The sequence below is a fragment of the Pseudophryne corroboree genome, chromosome 6 (genome assembly GCF_028390025.1).
Source record: "Pseudophryne corroboree isolate aPseCor3 chromosome 6, aPseCor3.hap2, whole genome shotgun sequence".
Taxonomy (NCBI): Eukaryota; Metazoa; Chordata; class Amphibia; order Anura; family Myobatrachidae; genus Pseudophryne; species Pseudophryne corroboree.
The window spans coordinates 813,358,226-813,371,141 of NC_086449.1; positions in this window are offsets into that span (position 1 = coordinate 813,358,226).

Sequence of the window (12,916 nt, forward strand, 5' to 3'; positions counted from 1 at the left end):
TTCTTCTGCAAAAGCCTGATGAGGGGAATGACCTGACTCAGGCTGGCAGTGTCTGAACTGACTTCACGTGTGGCAAGTTCAAAAGGTTGCAGAACCTTGCACAACGTTGAAATCATTCTCCACTGCGCTTGAGACAGGTGCATTCCATCTCCTATATCGTGGTCAGTTGTATAGGCTTGAATGGCCTTTTGCTGCTCCTCCAACCTCTGAAGCATATAGAGGGTTGAATTCCACCTCGTTACCACTTCTTGCTTCAGATGATGGCAGGGCAGGTTCAGGCGTTTTTGGTGTTGCTCCAGTCTTCTGTACGTGGTGCCTGTACGCCGAAAGTGTCCTGCAATTCTTCTGGCCACCGACAGCATCTCTTGCACGCCCCTGTCGTTTTTTAAATAATTCTGCACCACCAAATTCAAGGTATGTGCAAAACATGGGACGTGCTGGAATTTGCCCATATTTAATGCACACACAATATTGCTGGCGTTGTCCGATGCCACAAATCCACAGGAGAGTCCAATTGGGGTAAGCCATTCTGCGATGATCTTCCTCAGTTGCCGTAAGAGGTTTTTAGCTGTGTGCGTATTCTGGAAAGCGGTGATACAAAGCGTAGCCTGCCTAGGAAAGAGTTGGCGTTTGCGAGATGCTGCTACTGGTGCCGCCGCTGCTGTTCTTGCGGCGGGAGTCAATACATCTACCCAGTGGGCTGTCACAGTCATATAGTCCTGAGTCTGCCCTGCTCCACTTGTCCACATGTCCGTGGTTAAGTGGACATTGGGTACAACTGCATTTTTTAGGACACTGGTGAGTCTTTTTCTGAGGTCTGTGTACATTTTCGGTATCGCCTGCCTAGAGAAATGGAACCTAGATGGTATTTGGTACCGGGGACACAGTATCTCAATCAAGTCTATAGTTGGCTCTGCAGTAATGATGGATACCGGAACCACGTTTCTCACCGCCCAGGATGCCAAGGCCTCAGTTATCCGCTTTGCAGCAGGATGACTGCTGTGATATTTCATCTTCCTCGCAAAGGACTGTTGGACAGTCAATTGCTTGGTGGAAGTAGTAAAAGTGGTCTTACGACTTCCCCTCTGGGATGACCATCGACTCCCAGCAGCAACAACAGCAGCGCCAGCAGCAGTAGGCGTTACACGCAAGGATGCATCGGAGGAATCCCAGGCAGGAGAGGACTCGTCAGAATTGCCAGTGACATGGCCTGCAGGACTATTGGCATTCCTGGGGAAGGAGGAAATTGACACTGAGGGAGTTGGTGGGGTGGCTTGCGTGAGCTTGGTTACAAGAGGAAGGGATTTACTGGTCAGTGGACTGCTTCCGCTGTCGCCCAAAGTTTTTGAACTTGTCACTGACTTATGATGAATGCGCTGCAGGTGACGTATAAGGGAGGATGTTCCGAGGTGGTTAACGTCCTTACCCCTACTTATTACAGCTTGACAAAGGCAACACACAGCTTGACACCTGTTGTCCGCATTTCTGTTGAAATACTTCCACACCGAAGAGCTGATTTTTTTGGTATTTTCACCAGGCATGTCAATGGCCATATTCCTCCCACGGACAACAGGTGTCTCCCCGGGTGCCTGACTTAAACAAACCACCTCACCATCAGAATCCTCCTTGTCAATTTCCTCCCCAGCGCCAGCAACACCCATATCCTCCTCATCCTGGTGTACTTCAACACTGACATCTTCAATCTGACTATCAGGAACTGGACTGCGGGTGCTCCTTCCAGCACTTGCAGGGGGTGTGCAAATGGTGGAAGGCGCATGCTCTTCACGTCCAGTGTTGGGAAGGTCAGGCATCGCAACCGACACAATTGGACTCTCCTTGTGGATTTGTGATTTCGAAGAACGCACAGTTCTTTGCTGTGCTTTTGCCAGCTTAAGTCTTTTAATTTTTCTAGCGAGAGGCTGAGTGCTTCAATCCTCATGTGAAGCTGAACCACTAGCCATGAACATAGGCCAGGGCCTCAGCCGTTCCTTGCCACTCCTTGTGGTAAATGGCATATTGGCAAGTTTACGCTTCTCCTCCGACGATTTTATTTTAGATTTTTGAGTCCTTTTTTTACTGATATTTTGTGTTTTGGATTTTACATGCTCTGTACTATGACATTGGGCATCGGCCTTGGCAGACGACGTTGATGGAATTTCATCGTCTCGGCCATGACTAGTGGCAGCAGCTTCAGCACGAGGTGGAAGTGGATCTTGATCTTTCCCTATTTTTGGAACCTCAACATTTTTGTTCTCCATATTTTAATAGGCACAACTAAAAGGCACCTCAGGTAAACAATGGAGATGGATGGATACTAGTATACTTATGGATGACGAGTGACTGACGACACAGAGGTAGCTACAGCCGTGGACTACCGTACTGCGTCTGCTAGTATAGAGATGATAATGATATAAAAAATATATATATATCACTACTGCAGGTATATATAATATAATGACGGACCTGCTGGACACTGTCAGCAGACTCCTAAACTACTAGTATGAAGAAGATAGAAAAAAAACCCCCACCACAGGTAGGTATACAATTATGGACGAGCACTGACGACACAGAGGTAGCTACAGCCGTGGACTACCGTACTGCGTCTGCTAGTATAGAGATGATAATGATATAAAAAATAATATATATCACTACTGCAGGTATATATAATATAATGACGGACCTGCTGGACACTGTCAGCAGACTCCTAAACTACTAGTATGAAGAAGATAGAAAAAAAAAAACCACCACAGGTAGGTATACAATTATGGACGAGCACTGACGACACAGAGGTAGCCACAGCCGTGGACTACCATACTGCGTCTGCTAGTATAGAGATGATAATGATATAAAAAATATATATATATATCACTACTGCAGGTATATATAATATAATGACGGACCTGCTGGACACTGTCAGCAGACTCCTAAACTACTAGTATGAAGAAGATAGAAAAAAAAACCCACCACAGGTAGGTATACAATTATGGACGAGCACTGACGACACAGAGGTAGCCACAGCCGTGGACTACCGTACTGCGTCTGCTAGTATAGAGATGATAATGATATAAAAAATATATATATATCACTACTGCAGGTATATATAATATAATGACGGACCTGCTGGACACTGTCAGCAGACTCCTAAACTACTAGTATGAAGAAGATAGAAAAAAAAACCCACCACAGGTAGGTATACAATTATGGACGAGCACTGACGACACAGAGGTAGCCACAGCCGTGGACTACCGTACTGCGTCTGCTAGTATAGAGATGATAATGATATAAAAAATATATATATATCACTACTGCAGGTATATATAATATAATGACGGACCTGCTGGACACTGTCAGCAGACTCCTAAACTATTAGTATGAAGAAGATAGAAAAAAAACCCCCACCACAGGTAGGTATACAATTATGGACGAGCACTGACGACACAGAGGTAGCTACAGCCGTGGACTACCGTACTGCGTCTGCTAGTATAGAGATGATAATGATATAAAATATATATATATATATCACTACTGCAGGTATATATAATATAATGACGGACCTGCTGGACACTGTCAGCAGACTCCTAAACTATTAGTATGAAGAAGATAGAAAAAAAAACCCCACCACAGGTAGGTATACAATTATGGACGAGCACTGACGACACAGAGGTAGCCACAGCCGTGGACTACCGTACTGCGTCTGCTAATATAGAGATGATAAAGATGATAGAGTTGAACAAAAAAAATATAACACTACTGCAGGTAAATATTTATATAATATAATGAATGACGGACCTGCTGGACACTGTCAGCAGAATGCGTTTATAGAATAAAAAAAAAAAACACCACAGGAGTGTTTAACTTTTTCAGGCAGACAATATACTGGTGGTCACTGGTCAGTCACACTGGCAGCAAAAGTGTGCACTGTACTCCTGCTATAACTGCACCCCAGTCTCCCCCACAATTCAGCTGTGTGAGCAGTGAGCACTCAGCACAGTCAGATATACATAGATGATATTATCATGCAGCACACTGAGGCTGAGCACAGATATGGTATGTGACTGTGTATCATTTTTTTTCAGGCAGAGAACGGATTATATTAAATAATAAAGTGGTCAGTCACTAGTAACTAACTATCAGCAAAACTCTGCACTCTGAGTACTCCTAATGCTCCCCAAAATTACTAAGTAATCAACTCAAGTGTCTCTATCTACTAACGGAGAGGACGCTAGCCATGTCCTCTCCCTATCAATCTCAATGCACGTGTGAAAATGGCGGCGACGCGCGGCTCCTTATATAGAATCCGAGTCTCGCGATAGAATACGAGCCTCGCGAGAATCCGACAGCGGGATGATGACGTTCAGGCGCACTCGGGTTAGCCGAGCAAGGCGGGAAGATCCGAGTCTGCCTCGGACCCGTGTAAAAAGGCTGAAGTTCGGGGGGGGTTCGGATTCCGAGGAACCGAACCCGCTAATCTCTAGTTTCTGGATGTCAACTGACCGTTTATAGGGAGTGCTTAGAAAAACGCAGGCATGCCAGGGAAAACGCAGGCGTGGCTGGGCGAACACTGGGCGGGTGTGTGACATCAAAAGCCAACCCTCCAACGTTAGAATCAACGCACAGGAAGAGTAAGTCCAGGGCTGGTCTTGTTTTGCACAAAATGTTTTTGCAGGCGCTCTGCTGCACAGGCGTTCGCACTTCTGCAAAGCTAAAATACACTCCCCGGTGGGCGGCGACAATGCGTTTGCACGGCTGCTAAAAGTAGCTAGCGAGCGAACAACTCGGAATGACCCCCATTATACTGTGGTGAATAAGCTAAAGATGTTCCAGCATTGGCCACTAGGGGCCACTCACGTACAGTAGCTCAGAACACTTCTGCCATCATTATTCAGCATACATAGGTGGTCATTCCGAGTTGTTCGCTCGTTGCCGATTTTTGCTATGCTGCAATTTGTTGCTAAATGCGCATGCGCAAGGCACGCAGGGCGCATGCGCTTAGTTATTTAACTAAAAACTTAGTAGATTTGCTGTGGATCCTGCTGCGCTTTTCAGTCGCTCTGCTGATCGGTGAATGATTGACAGGAAAGGGGCGTTTCTGGGTGGTAACTGAGCGTTTTCCGGGAGTGTGCTAAAAAACACAGGCGTGTCAGGGAAAAACACGGGAGTGTCTGGAGAAACGGGGGAGTGGCTGGCTGAACGCAGGGCGTGTTTGTGACGTCAAACCAGGAACTAAACGGACTGAGCTGATCGCAATCTGTGAGTAGGTCTGGAGCTACTCAGAAACTGCAAAGAATTATTTAGTAGCAATTCTGCTAATCTTTCGTTCGCTATTCCTCTAAGCTACGATACACTCCCTGAGGGCGGCGGCCTAGCGTTTGCAATGCTGCTAAAAGCAGCTAGCGAGCGAACAACTCGGAATGAGGGCCATAAGATGTACAGCCTAGCATAGCATAGGCACATTCCTACTATTGTAAAGGTTTATGTATTTACTAAGGTGTAACCGGCATTTATCCTATAGACATTGTTAATATTTAAAATATCAGTTAAGTTATAAACCAGCAATCAGGGTGGGATCAAAGGTCACATCGCAGGTAACTAATAGCTGCAGTGTATATGGATACTACCATCCAGATTACATACACTGTCAAGTCCTGTTTACACATAACCTTTAGACGCTCATAGATGGCTATTATATCTGGATACATTGTAGCAGGTTTAAATTAGTATGAGGCGTGGTATCCTATTAGCAGCAGCTAATTATTGCTAATGGGGCTATCCAATTAGCCCCGATGCCGGCGCTTATCGGAGATTTGGTTTCGCCTGACCAGATCTGCTATAAGTGCCCTGTAGCGAAAATACATAGGTCCTCAGCTTTTTTTTTTATAGATCCTACATATTTTCGCATGAACAGATTTTTTTTTTCATCGGATTAATTGGATAAGGGAGAAAACTAAAAACAGTGAACAATTAGCTGTGAATTTTTTTTTTTTCCACAGCTAATTGGATACCCCCCAAAGTGTTTTACTGCTGGAGATGCCTATTTGTCAAACAGCAAATGTTCTTTCAGTTAAATCTATTCAGGGGCAACCCAGGATTTCTGGAGGGGGGTCTCCAAATGTTTGATTTTAGTGTGATTGTCGCCAACTTATGAAGGATACATAATTAGCATGTAACATGCTATAGTCTGCCCCAGACAAAGTGCAGTGTATGTAATACAGTATATCAGACATATAGCATGCAGTGGCCGCTGGCCAGGCTGAGGGGAAGGGGGGTTTCTGGGCAACAGGATTCCCCCCCCCCTCTCATTCCCACACTTGCCCATGCTATTGGAGACATATTTAGAATAACTGAAGAAGGTAGAATGTTGCAGCCTGGGCACTAAGGAGTCTGTTTCATTTGTAAATGTATATCAGATATAAAATAATACTTCGGCCTAAGGGGGTAATTCCAAGTTGATCGCAGCAGGAATTTTTTTAGCAGTTGGGCAAAACCATGTGCACTGCAAGGGGGGGGGGGGGGGGGCAGATATAACATGTGCAGAGAGAGTTAGATTTGGGTGGGTTATATTGTTTCTGTGCAGGGCAAATACTGGCTGCTTTATTTTTACACTGCAATTTAGATTGCAGATTGAACACACCACACCCAAATCTAACTCTCTCTGCACATGTTACATCTGCCTCCCCTGCAGTGCACATGGTTTTGCCCAACTGCTAACAAACTTACTGCTGCAATCAACTCAGAATTACCCCCTAAATACGAGACAGTTACAAATAAATAAGTGAGAGTGTGGCAAACGGATTAACAATAGTGTGCAAATAAAATATTTGTTTAAATTGTTATTCTGTTGCTCTAATTTATTGCAGTTGAGGGGTACGGGTCATTGGGTCGACACAACTAAGGTCGACAGTCATTAGGTCAACCACTATTGGTCAACATGCATTAGGTTGACAGGGTCACTAGGTCGACCGGGTCAATAGGTCGACATGTACTAGGTCGACAGGTCTAAAGGTCGACATGAGGTTTTTTTTTTTTACTTTTTTTGGTGTCGTTTTCTTCGTAAAGTGACGTGGAAACCCAATTAGTGCACCGTGTCCCCTCGCATGGCTCGTTTCTCTCGCCATGCTTCGGGCAAGGTGCCTCACTCTGCTACCGCTGCGCTTGGCACAGGTTACTGTTCCCAGTCATAGTAATTTTACGCTGGGAAATTACAAACAAAAAGACAAAGCCAACTTACAAAAATATATACACTATTATTCAATAATGCAATCAAATAACAAAGAAATAATTAAATGTGTAAATTCATAAAACTGCATAAAATGATCTGACTCAACCATTCATAGTATTATAAGACTGGAACATTTAATCTTTGGGTTACAGAAACTCAGAGCTCCTGGAAGTTTATATGTGGTAATGTCTCTAGTATAAAATCACACAAACCTCCAATTGAAATAAAAGTGGCAGTAAAATATACAGTAGCTACAATCCAAGTCCGCAGTGCGTTGTTTAGGAACATATGGATTCATGGCTTTCTGTTACACTGATAAATACGTAGCTATACAGATCATCAGCCAAATGTAATACAGGTTGAGTATCCCTTATCCAAAATGCTTGGGACCAGAGGTATTTTGGATATCGGATTTTTCCGTATTTTGGAATAATTGCATACCATAATGAGATATCATGGCCTTGGGACCTAAATTTAAGCACAGAATGCATTTATGTTTCATATACATCTTATACACACAGCCTGAAGGTAATTTTAGCCAATATTTTTTATAACTTTGTGCATTAAACAAAGTGTGTCTACATTCACACAATTCATTTATGTTTCATATACACCTTATATACACAGTCTGAAGGTCATTTAATACAATATTTTTAATAACTGTGTGTATTAAACAAAGTTTGTGTACATTGAGCGATCAGAAAACAAGAGTTTCACTATCTCACTCTCGCTCAAAAAAGTCCGTATTTCGGAATATTCCGTATTTCGGATATTTGGATATGGGATACTCAACCTGTAATACATTAAAATTAATATACCATCATCAAAGAGGACTAGGCTAAAAAGAGAATTAAAAAACAAAACAAAAACATTGTTACCCTGAATTGGCCACAATTCATAGGACTAACACTCACGTTAGTAACTTTAATGCAAACTTATAGCTCCGCTCCAAAGTTAGATCTGTAGTCTCAATGTCAGAGGTTCTTAAACGCGCTCCTCACGGCACCCCAACAGTCCAGGTTTTGAGTTTATCCATGCATGGCCACAGGTGACTTAATTAGCACCTCAGTCAATTTGATTTAACCATCTGTGCGGAACCATGGATATACCTAAAACCTGGAATGTTGGGGTGCCTTGAGGACCGCATTTGAGAACCTCTGCTTTATGTGACGTAAAACGTCTGACACGTTTCGTTTGGCATTCCCAAACTTTTTCCATAACTATCAACAGTGTTAACATTTCCCAGGTGGAAAGAAGATAAGTGGTACACGAGAGATACAGGGGGACCCATGAAAAAAATGCTACTTTTGTTATTCTATTCCAGCGTTCTTCCTTTTCCTGTCTGTCCCGCCAATCTAGCAGGCTGCTAATATGACTTGCTGGCCGCATGAGGCAGGCACGCTGCGCATTAATGACTTTCGCGTATACAATTTGTGATAAGCCAGGGGAAGTGTTGTACTGTAGGATGTGCTGAATCACATCTTGCATCCTACATAGCAATGTAACTTTAATGGGCTGTGACTTTTCTCTATGCCCCAAAATGTCATTAATATTAACACCAGGAAGGGAAAGAAGCCCAACACAAAAGTGAAAAGAGTAGGAGTGCACATGATTGGCTATTATTATTGGGATTTAGCATGATATCCCGATGGACAGGATGCCATAGGTCAGAATACCATCAGAGGCATCCCAACCATCAAAATCCTGACAGCTCCCCAGAAAGTACCCTACGCCTCCCCTGCCCCTTACCCTAACCCTCCCTTCTGGGTGCCAAACCCTAACCCTCCCCGGAGGTGGCTCACCCTAACCTTCTCTTCCCCGCTGCCTAAACCTAACCCTCCTCGTCCGGGCACGCTAACCCCCCTTCTAATGCCTAAAACTAACCTCCAACCCCCTGCGGCAGGACGCAAGCTCGTCCCGCTATAACAATGATCGGGATTCCGGGGGTCAGTATTTTGACCACTGGGATCCCGTCCGGCGGCATTTTAACTGCATCCCTATTATTGTATATTCAGTATAATAATATTATTCCAAATAATGGGGGTCTTTCCGAATTGATCGCTAGCTGCCGTTGTTCTTAGCGCAGCAATGAGGCTAAAAATCGGCATTTCTGCGCATGCGTATGCACCGCAGTGCATATGCGCGACGTACGGGTACAACGTCTGTTGCGGTTTTGCACAGGTTCTAGCGACGTTTTTGTTTGCACTGGCGGCCGCAAGGAGATTGACAGGAAAGGGGCGTTTCTGGGTGTCAACTGACCGTTTATAGGGAGTGCTTAGAAAAACGCAGGCGTGCCAGGGAAAACGCAGGCGTGGCTGGGCGAATGCTGGGCGGGTGTGTGACGTCAAAAGCCAACCCTCCAACGTTAGAATCAACGCACAGGAAGAGTAAGTCCAGGGCTGGTCTTGTTTTGCACAAAATGTTTTTGCAGGCGCTCTGCTGCACAGGCGTTCACACTTCTGCAAAGCGAAAATACACTCCCCGCTGGGCGGCGACAATGCGTTTGCACGGCTGCTAAAAGTAGCTAGCGAGCGATCAACTCAGAATTACCCTCATTATACTGTGGTGAACAAGCTAAAGATGTTCCAGCATTGGCCACTAGGGGCCACTCACGTACAGTAGCTCAGAACACTTCTGCCATCATTATTCAGCGTACATAGGTGGTCATTCCGAGTTGTTCGCTCGTTGCCGATTTTCGCTATGCTGCAATTTGTTGCTAAATGCGCATGCGCAAGGCACACAGGGCGCATGCGCTTAGTTATTTAACTAAAAACTTAGTAGATTTGCTGTGGATCCTGCTGCGCTTTTCAGTCGCTCTGCTGATCGATGAATGATTGAGAGGAAAGGGGCGTTTCTGGGTGGTAACTGAGCGTTTTCCGGGAGTGTGCTACAAAACGCAGGCGTGTCAGGGAAAAACGCAGGAGTGTCTGGAGAAACGTGGGAGTGGCTGGCCGAACGCAGGGAGTGTTTGTGACGTCAAACCAGGAACTAAACGGACTGAGCTGATCGCAATCTGTGAGTAGGTCTGGAGCTACTCAGAAACTGCTAAGAATTATTTAGTAGCAATTCTGCTAATCTTTCGTTCGCTATTCTGCTAAACTAAGATACACTCCCAGAGGGCGGCGGCCTAGCGTTTGCAATGCTGCTAAAAGCAGCTAGCGAGTGAACAACTCGGAATGAGGGCCATAAGATGTACAGCCTAGCATAGCATAGGCACATTCCTACTATTGTAAAGGTTTATGTATTCACTAAGGTGTAACCGGCATTTATCCTATAGACATTGTTAATATTTAAAATATCAGTTAAGTTATAAACCAGCAATCAGGGTGGGATCAAAGGTCACATCGCAGGTAACTAATAGCTGCAGTGTATATGGATACTACCATCCAGATTACATACACTGTCAAGTCCTGTTTACACATAACCTTTAGACGCTCATAGATGGCTATTATATCTGGATACATTGTAGCAGGTTTAAATTAGTATGAGGCGTGGTATCCTATTAGCAGCAGCTAATTATTGCCAATGGGGCTATCCAATTAGCCCCGATGCCGGCGCTTATCGGAGATTTGGTTTCGCCTGACCAGATCTGCTATAAGTGCCCTGTAGCGAAAATACATAGGTCCTCAGCTTTTTTTTTTATAGATCCTACATATTTTCGCATGAACAGATTTTTTTTTCCATCGGGTTAATTGGATAAGGGAGAAAACTAAAAACAGTGAACAATTAGCTGTGAATTTTTTTTCCCCCCACAGCTAATTGGATACCCCCAAAGTGTTTTACTGCTGGAGATGCCTATTTGTCAAACAGCAAATGTTCTTTCAGTTAAATCTATTCAGGGGCAACCCAGGATTTCTGGAGGGGGGTCTCCAAATGTTTGATTTTAGCGTGATTGTCGCCAACTTATGAAGGATACATAATTAGCATGTAACATGCTATAGTCTGCCCCAGACAAAGTGCAGTGTATGTAATACAGTATATCAGACATATAGCATGCAGTGGCCGCTGGCCAGGCTGAGGGGAAGGGGGGTTTCTGGGCAACAGGAATCCCCCCCCCCTCATTCCCGCACTTGCCTATGCTATTGGAGACATATTTAGAATAATTAAAATGTTGCAGCCTGGGCACTAAGGAGTCTGTTTCATTTGTAAATGTATATAAGATATAAAATAATACTTCGGCCTAAGGGGGTAATTCCAAGTTGATCGCAGCAGGAAATTTTTTAGCAGTTGGGCAAAACCATGTGCACTGCAGGGGGGGGGGGGGGGGGGGGCAGATATAACATGTGCAGAGAGAGTTAGATTTGGGTGGGTTATATTGTTTCTGTGCAGGGCAAATACTGGCTGCTTCATTTTTACACTGCAAATTACATTGCAGATTGAACACACCACACCCAAATCTAACTCTCTCTGCACATGTTACATCTGCCTCCCCTGCAGTGCACATGGTTTTGCCCAACTGCTAACAAAGTTCCTGCTGCGATCAACTCAGAATTACCCCCTAAATACGAGACAGTTACAAATAAATAAGTGAGTGTGTGGCAAACGGATTAACAATATTGGGGGTCATTCCGAGTTGTTCGCTCGTTCGTTTTTTTTCGCAACGGAGCGATCAGTCGCAAACTGCGCATGCGCAATGTTCGCAGTGCGCGTGCGCCAAGTAAATTAGCACAAAAGTTTGGTATTTTACTCACGGCCTAACAAAAAATTTTCATCGTTCTGGTGATCGGAGTGTGATTGACAGGAAGTGGGTGTTTCTGGGCGGAAACAGGCCGTTTTATGGGAGTGTGCGGAAAAAAACGCAGGCGTTTCAGGGAAAAACGCGGGAGTGTCTGAAGAAACGGGGGAGTGTCTGGGCGAACGCTGGGTGTGTTTGTGACGTCAAACCAGGAACGAAACTGACTGAACTATCGCAGTGTAGGAGTAAGTCTCCAGCTACTCAGAAACTGCTAAGAAATTTCTATTCGCAATTCTGCTAATCTTTTGTTCGCAATTCTGCAAAGCTAAGATACACTCCCAGAGGGCGGCGGCTTAGCGTGTGCAATGCTGCTAAAAGCAGCCAGCGAGCGAACAACTCGGAATGAGGGCCATTGTGCAAAATATTTGTTTAAATTGTTATTGTGTTGCTCTAATTTGTACAGTTATAACTCCCTGAGTGTCCCTATTACAGATTCAATAACAATATAATTTTGTATTGGTTGAGAAGAATATCCTTCATATTCAGAATTTCAGCTATTAATGATATTGGCGGCAATGTTACATTGTTCGCATTTATCCGGAATAATCGTAATTTCTTTTTGTCACTTATTGGGGCGGAGAGAACCTGTCTGTATTTGATCGTGTCCTTTAGTGGTGCATGTAAAGTGACAGTAATAAGGGGTCTATTTAATAAGCCTTGGATAGAGAAAAAGAGATGAGAGATAAAGTACCAGCCAATCAGCTCCTTACTGTCATGTCACAGGCTGTGTTTGAAAAATGATTGGTTGGTAGTCTATCACTCTCCACTTTATCACTTTTCAAGGCTTAGTACATCTGGCCCTAAGGTAGAAGTGGCAATGTTAACGAAGTTAGGAAACCTGAGCTTGGGTGATAATCTTATATCTGTCTCCAGCCACATATAATCACTCCCCTTCCCCTCCTTAAAGTACTATGATCAGGGCCGGTTCAAGGGCGCTCCGGGCAGGAAAAGGGGCGTGGCCT